This window comes from Micropterus dolomieu, linkage group LG04 (genome assembly GCF_021292245.1).
Source record: "Micropterus dolomieu isolate WLL.071019.BEF.003 ecotype Adirondacks linkage group LG04, ASM2129224v1, whole genome shotgun sequence".
In the NCBI taxonomy this organism is placed as follows: Eukaryota; Metazoa; Chordata; class Actinopteri; order Centrarchiformes; family Centrarchidae; genus Micropterus; species Micropterus dolomieu.
In genome coordinates, this window is record NC_060153.1 from 25,654,508 (window position 1) to 25,663,050 (window position 8,543).

The following is an 8,543-nucleotide window of genomic DNA, read 5'->3' on the forward strand; positions in this document are numbered from 1 at the left end:
GTTTCAGAATATTAGTGGGCTTTTTGTTTTAGGAAATCAAACTATATATTTGTGACTTGTTGTTGTCCGAACAATTGGGTACGCTCCATAGACAGAGAAAGTCAGAAGTATTGAGAGATTACATTGTTTTTGTTTGTTCTTTCAATGACCACATTCACCAACTTAATAAAAATTTTATAAAAAGAATACTTACTAAAAATAAGACTGCATAGCCTCACATTATTTGTTACTGAAAAGAAAAATTGAAGTAAAATATAAAAGAAATCAGAATGACTCAGAATAAATTGACTTTATGTCAAATGCCTCTACAACCACAAGTCGGTCAAACATTATTTTTTTTTACATTCACAAAATTGAATTTCTCTTACGTTTCTCGAAAGGAGCACAAAAGGTGATATACAACCACAAACATAATTTTACAAGCTCAGAATCTTTTAGACCGTGTCATCATGTCATACACGAGAGCGGGTCTGTACTGTATTATACAATTCAGCTGTCTGGCCAGACTTACTCAGAGCAACGCTGACAGCAGGAGTTCTGCACTTGAGGTTAAATTTAGTTGAACCACTCTCTCAGTAAGAGAGAGGAGGGGAGAAACTATTGGTGGAGGAGAAATTGCTAAATTGCTTTTGCGGATGGGATAAGTGACATTCTGAAAACACTCAGCTGAGTCCTGACAGTACAGGATAAAAGGAGGTGTTCATTACTCAGAAGGGGGCAGACAAGGTCAGCAGAAACTAGTATAATTATTTTTATTCCTTTTAAAAGTTGATATAATGGCACTAATATGTCATTTGTGACGTGTTTTATCTGGATGACCTCAAATACATTCAAAATACATTTTGAACTTTTCCCAAACTTGTTTTCTTCATGTGTTGATCAAACAGCATCAGAGTACAGCACTCAAGCAGCTGTGTGTGTTTTGCGTGTGATGTCAAATTTATTAGTAAGTGTTACTCTGCCTGAGAAATACATATTCAGACAACATGCATTTGTGCTGTTTAAAATTTTATATTTGTTCATCAGTGATAAAATAAACCACAGTGACATGTCATGGACTTTTTTTTGTGAGAGTGCACACACACATACACACACACACTAGAATTAAAACCCCTTTTAAGCCTTTGCTCGGTCAGTGGATCTATCTGAAGTGGAAAAAGGTTGAAACTAGATGCAGGGTTACATCCTGTTAATGGACATCCTGCTTGTTGTGTGTCCATGTGCGTGTACGAGAAAGCCTCCTTCCTCAGTCTGACAAAAGAGGAAATGTGCTAGACAGCACTAATGTGCTTTTGTTCCATAGCAGGCCTGTGTGTGTTTGCAAGTGCATGTGCCCAAATTTGTCTGCCGTCAAAAAGGTAATATCAGGTGAAAATAACTTCAACTTTCAATTGTCAGCAGCTTCTGAAGACAGAGCACACTGTTACTTTTTATGTACTACTGCTGAATGACCACGCGCACACATAATAGACTATGATAAGATTTAACTGGCCCAAATCCTTTATCTCAGCAAAAGTGAAGCACTGAATTCTGAAGTCAGCACATCAGCAAAAATACTATGAGCCTCCACTGTGGTGGACAGCTATTGACAAAACCCATATTTACTGTGCCCCCTCTGGTTTGTGTGTGTGTGTGTGTGTGTGTGTGTGTGTGTGATATTTACCAGGTGTCCCAACCTATCAATATGAGGTTGACTGGAGCATAAAGGTGACAGATGTGATGTTGGTGTGTTTGGGGGAAAGGCACAAAAGAACAGAGCAGGCCAGCTGTCATACTGTAGAATTGGATTGTATAATGTAATGTTGGTCTGTGCAACTTAGCTAATACATCAGAAACACATACCAAGGGGCTGTATATGGCGTGCCCTTGAATATGTGTATAGTATTTTACCTATGAATACTACCATAAGGTTGACAAAAACATATGTTATATTAAACTTTGAATATGGTATTACGTAAATGTGCAGCTGTAAAAACCGAGAGTGTATAAAAAACAGAAGATTAGTAGTTTTATCCATAATTGGTTGAAGTGGTTTGCTTAAATTGAAAAAAATGTTAAAATAGATAGCCAAAAGTAACAGATAAACAAATGAAATGCTTATTTAAAAGTAATAAATGGATGCAATATATAGCTAAATTAAACATTTCAAAGAGTCATCTAAAAGTAATGGATAAATGGTTGAAACATCCATCTTCTGCCGCGATAGTACAAATGCGAATTTGACCAAAGCAACCTTAAACATGACAATTATATTGTATGAAAAAATATTTTAACAGAATCGACTTTCATTAAGTAAATCATTTAAAATCAGTTCAAATAAACAGATTTTGGAAGATGATGGGCTTTGAGGGTGTGTCTGAAAGGTTTGGGAACTGCTGCCATAAATATTTATGAAGCTCACGCATTTACAAAACATTTAATGATGAACTGCTGCTCAAAGCATTTTTTAATGATTCATTTCTATGTAATTTTAATTATTATTAATCATGCATTATTGTGTTACAGTATTTCTGTGATATGAGTTAACTTATCATGTGCTTAAGTGTTATCAAACTAATTACAGCAGTAAGCTAACAATAGTCACTGCTTCCTGCTGTGACTTTTTCCCAGAGCAGCACTTTTCCAGGACAGTGCTTTTTAACTGATGTCTTTCCATCTCCCCTTTTCGTGCCACTCTCCACAGCCACCCCTCACCCTCACCCGTCTGATCTCTGCTGGCAGAGGTGACCTGAGCTGACCTACAGCGGCATTAATCTAAGTGAACACAGCTTTTCAGATCAGCTTTTTTTGCACACAGTGAGCCCTTTGTCTACTTGTTAAGGTACAGTAGCTGTGGTGTTACCCATAGTTCCCAGTGAATATTCAGTGTGCTGTCATGAATTTTCCCAAAATCCTTTAAAAGACTGAAAATTCCAATGATTAGCTCTGTGGAAAATAAATCCCTGGTGTAAGCCAAATATCACCTGAAGGGGTCATGAATAGACATAAGCAGCTTAATATAGAAATGCTTAGGGACAAAAATCAGTTGGTGCACAGATGTAGACTCTGGTCATTTAGCTTGTGCAACAATCACCAGATTGGTTTTAATTTTCAGGAATACCTTGAACACATTGTTTCAGCTGGCTTAAAAGAATACTTTAACCCCTTGATGCCTGAATTTATTTACAATAAAAAAATGTAAAAATTGTTTCTGTTTTCATTTGCTTTCAGGTTGATGTTAAATTAAGTGGAAATTGTTATTTGTCTATAGAACACTGAACAGATATAAATTCAGGTATGATGCAAATTAGCAGACATAAATGAGAAACCAGTGCTTGCAAAAGGTTCCCAGGTATGTATCGAATATGCACAAACAGGCATTTGGGGAATACAAATGCTATCTCAGCTGCAGCCTGAAAGGAAGAGGTGTGATGCGAATTTGCGACAATCGGCGCTAAGGGGTTAAGGGATATGCTTTTTAGCCTTCCTGCCAAGAGTGAGATGAGAAGATCGATACCACTCTCATGTCTGTGTGTTAAATATGAGGCAACAGCCTGGAGATTGGAGATGGTTAGTTTAACTTAGCATAAGAGTGGAAGTGGAAACAGCTAGCCTGGCTCTGTTAAAAGATAAACCTCTCGCAAAACAACAACGTGTCGTTTCCTCAATTGGACATTTTGACTTGTGTTCAGATTAGCTGTGTTAACGTGTTAATTAGTGAGCTTTAGAAGTGCTGGTATGGGGATTTTATTACCTTTGGACTGAACTGAGCTAGCTGTTTTCCCCCTGTCCACTGCCTGTAGCTTCACATTTAACTATTTATAATCTCTTAGTACTCACTTTTAACTCTTTCTTCATCTCACTTATCAACATGACATGATGCCTCAAGCCACACAACAACCATCAGATTTATATTCTTATGCCAGTGTTAACAGAGGTCTGCATCATGGTGGGAAATCTGGCTCCCTGTGTTGCTGAAGTTTCCAAAGGTTGCTTTCCTAAATAAGCAGGGTTTGTCAGGCACCCCTGAAATCATCCAGAGGGCTTGTTATGCTCCGTCTACCCGCACTGGTGCCTGAGGGCGGAAACACTACTGCTCCTTCACACACACTCCACCGAACCTGGACACGTGCCAGCCTCCAAGTCTGTGGCCCGTTCCTTGTTCCGCTTCCCTTCATTAACTTCCATTCCTCTCCTTCCCCTCCTCTCTCTATTTCTGCTCTTCCACTGCCTTACCCCCCCACCCCCACCCCTTTTCAGTCTTTTGTAAATTGCGTGTGGAGAAATGGGAACTAAAAATACGCCGGTGATAAACCCAATTATCTGTCCTTTTTCACGCTACACGCCCAAATAGGTTAGAACATGGGACAGGCTGTGTGCCAGATACCAGCCTTCAGCGTGGATTCCTGTGTGTTTGTATGCCTCCACCTGCGTGTTGCGCTATTTAGTGAAGTTAAATTTAACAGCTTTAACTGTTACCAGTGTGGAACTGCAAAATAAACAGACCACAACATTGTTTATTCTTCAGTCCACAGTGAAAACTAGTAGAGAGAGAGAGAGACAGTCAAGCTAAAGTTGTGCCAGTGCAGCAATAGGCCACTCCCAGATGACCCTGCAGTATTGTACTTTTTGAGTTTTCACTGTGTCTTTGTGGCTTCTCTAGATATCGCCTTCTAAGCATGATGGCTTAAGTCAGCATGTCCCACAGGATAACCCACTTTCAGCAACACACAATATTTGATTCGTCAGCTTGCATGTGTGTGTGTATGTGTGTGTGTGTGTGTGTGTATGTTCGGCTTGCTGGCTGAAGATGACCAAAAAGGACACCAGCACAGAAACACTGTTCTGAGTAAGAAATTCAAGACGAAATACGAATGCCCAACTTTTCTGTCCTATGAGCAAACTATGAATATTGAAAAGGCCTATCTTTTCAGATATTTCACAGTCTGCGCAGCATTGATGCACTGTACTTGGCAGCTAAGTTTTAAGTTTGGCTTTTCAGTTCATTTCGGATATCTAAACCATGTACAAACATCCCCAGTGTTGACAGTACATTTGGTCTCTAATTATACTCCCCAACCCCTTCTGCCGCCACAGCGATGAATAAAAGATATCCAGCTCTGCAGACGATAATGAGTGCGATGCTCTTAGACAGCACTTACGATGTACTAACAGAGGTTTGAACTTGTTTAAGTATTCCTCCTGCCTGTGGCTCAAGTACGTATGAGTGTCAGATACTCCATCCCTCACTATCACAAGCTGTAACAGTCAAAGAATTGCCACTGAGTGGTAAGCTGCCACGCTTATTTCAGATTTATACCGATCAGTTTGCAATCCCTGACTTGCATTCTCCTCACAGTGAGACCTGCAGAGCTCAGTGATTTGCATGAGTGTGTGTGCGTGTGCATCTGCAGACTATTATGTGCCACATACGGGGGCAGATTTCAGTAGTTTTGTACATAATTAGGGGAAAAAACTGGTGTCCCCATTTTGATTCTTTGCTACTATAGTAAGCATGAGATAACCAATTTTAGGACTACATGCACCAGAACGTATGACATTTAGTGTCCCTGGGGAAATTTGTTTTGCAAAACCAGCACGTGTGTGTTTCTGTGTGTATTGTCACTTTTTTTGCTCCAGTGTAAAATATGGAACCTGCTGCTGACGTTAATCATCCCTATGTAGGTGTGCTGCACTCCAAAGTGTGTAAATAGCAACATAACAGTACACTCACACTATAGAGCTATGCAGCTATAGATCTACATGAACAGAGTCAATCAAGTTATTGCTTTCCTTAGTCATGCAAATGAGCAGATGTGTGTAGGTGTGTGCACGTGCTCATCCACCTGCATTTATCTATGTGTGTGTCTGCATTAAGCTGATTATCCTTCGTTCAGGAACAAGATTGCTTCTTTTGGCAGACGTCATTTCATTTTATGTAGACACAAACGGTTAATGGAATTTATAAAAAAAAGTCTTTCCTGAGGTCGCTTCTCTTGGTCTGAATATATACTTTATATATAGTGTGTGTATTCAGTGGTTGCAATTAAGCCATCAGTGAAGCATTAAACAGCCATTTTTTTATTTTTTTGTTTTTTGAATTTATTTGTCAGGTACAATGCCAAAAACACATTGTAACAGGTTAAAATAACATCAGATGTGTTGCATGTAGGGTTTCTAGCCAAGGCTAGTTTGTGACCCCTGGTTATTCCATTAATATGGTGTTTTGCTCCCCATACAGAAATATTGCAGCCACTCTGGGTTCATTGTCTTCCGCAAGGACAATTCAACACATGGAACAGGAGGACAATCAATGGTTAGCTTCCTTCCTTGCTTAGCCATTTGAAATGCAGCCACCCAGTTCAGTTTTGATTGAATGAAACACTTAATTTAGGCATCCTTCATTAGCGAGAAAGATCTTTGGAAAAGTGACTTGTTAAAAATAACTATCGCATTGAGAAAAATAGCGTTTATTTAACTATAACAGGTTGCACCAGCTGTTCATAAATCCAAATCCCAAATGTTTGTGTGTAAGGTCCTTCTTAAAGTTGTAATCTTTCAAATTTAGGTCTTGGATGAAATGCGACATCAGTGGTTAACAGGACCTGCAGTTTAATACTAGGCTAAATATGACATCTGGTTCAATTGGCTCCAGCTCTGAAACAAACTGAGTTGTCCAACACATTTAACTAGTTTATACACACATCTACACCAATTACAATCCAAAACAACTGCCTTGCAAAAATCATACAAAAAATGTATATTCAGTTTTTGTCAAGACTGTCTCAAGAGGTGTTGATTCAACTCCCTCTATCCCACATAAAATCCCAGTTCTGTGCAATTTTTCCATTGGATTACACTGGATAAACTGTAGCAAGGTGTACCCAATAAACTACAATAAATAAATAAATGAATCACTTCAGTGTAAAGAGACCATGAGATCAAGTCACTATTGATGGGGAAATTTAAAAAACTGGGAAATAAACAATTATGTGATAAAATGCAAATATCCTGACCTACTTTTTGTCTTCAGAAAGCAAAAGCTTTCAGTTCACATGTCGCTTTTCACTAAAGGTAGAGAGAGTAATCGGACAGTCAAAACTGTATTCAATTTCTGCTTATATCATTATTTAATCAACTGCTTAAGTGCATGTCTTGTATTACCATGTGGCCTGTTGCTTGGTGATTCTTTCTGATTGATGTGATTTCCTGGATGGAGCAGCACTGAATCTCTCAGACAGTCACTCTTCCGCTCTGTCCATGTTGCAACCCTGACCTCTTTACTCTACCACCACTGTTATTTCTTTTCTCGCCATATATGAGAGATATGATAGTCACCTCCCTTTCTCCTGGAAGCTTCCAGCAGCCTCTGATCACTTCCGCTCCATTAAACCCACCTCAGTGAGGCGATCATGCCGGAGAGAATAAAAAAGGCCATCCAGATTTCATTACTTGGGGTTGAAAATAAAAGCACTTTTCTCGGGGTCAGGAGATGTGGTGCAGATATGTGAACGTGAATAATTCAGGATGGTCTAAAAGTTCTAACGATGGAAGGAGATATTTTTATGTGTTGTGTTTCGCTTGAGGCAGAAAGATGGCACCAGTGTGCGCTGTGAGAATGAGAGCAGGTGCAATGGGGAGAAAGCATGTTCGAGGTATGTGAGGTGAAAGAGGAAGGGTCATGGAAAGCACAGAAGGGGAGAAATGTATTTAGGAAGTAAGGGGAAAAATTAGTAAAACAACAGTATTAAAAGGAGGATAAAGAGGGATTGATAAAGAAAGTTGGTGTAGTGTTGGGACGACGACTGAGAGCATAGGAAGTAAAAATGGAGCGACGTTGCTGTGGAGAAAAAAAAGAGGATGACACTAATGGCTTTTGGACTCAGTGCATACAGCTTTTACGAAAAACATGAATTAAACATTGCCCATGGCAGAGCAGCAGGACAGGCTATGGTGCGTCACGCTAAACAATCCTGGCAGAAACACTGATTCTCACCTAGTTCCTCCTCTAAACTGCTTCACTAATAAGGCTGCCGAAGACAAGCGTGTCATGACGCCACACTGTGAGCTCAGCGCTTGTCAGATGCCGACACCAGCAACAGCAAAAGCACATTATCCCCGTTGTGCTTATTCTGTTTTCCCTTCATCTGTCCTTTTCATGCAGCGCTTGTCTGCAGGGATTAGACTCTGTATACTCCTTCCAATGGCTAAATAAGGAAGAGAAGGAGAAATGCACAATGTTTTGATGATTCTACTTGTGTTGAAATGAGAGGATGCTCATTGTTGTGACAACACTCAGACATTGTTGTGAAGGTTGATCGTATTTGTCCTGTGTGATATGGCCTGAGGGTGAACAGGTGGTCCTGACACAAAGTGTGTGTGTGTACATGTGTGTGTAAGCACCAGTGTACACACACACCTATGGTGCATATATTCAGAGGATATATATAACTCGCATGCCACATCTGGTAGAGTTTCACCTGAGGAAAAACGCCATCCATTTTGCTGCTTCACTCAAAAATTGTAACTGTAAAATGATTTATGAAATTGTTTCATCCAGTCTT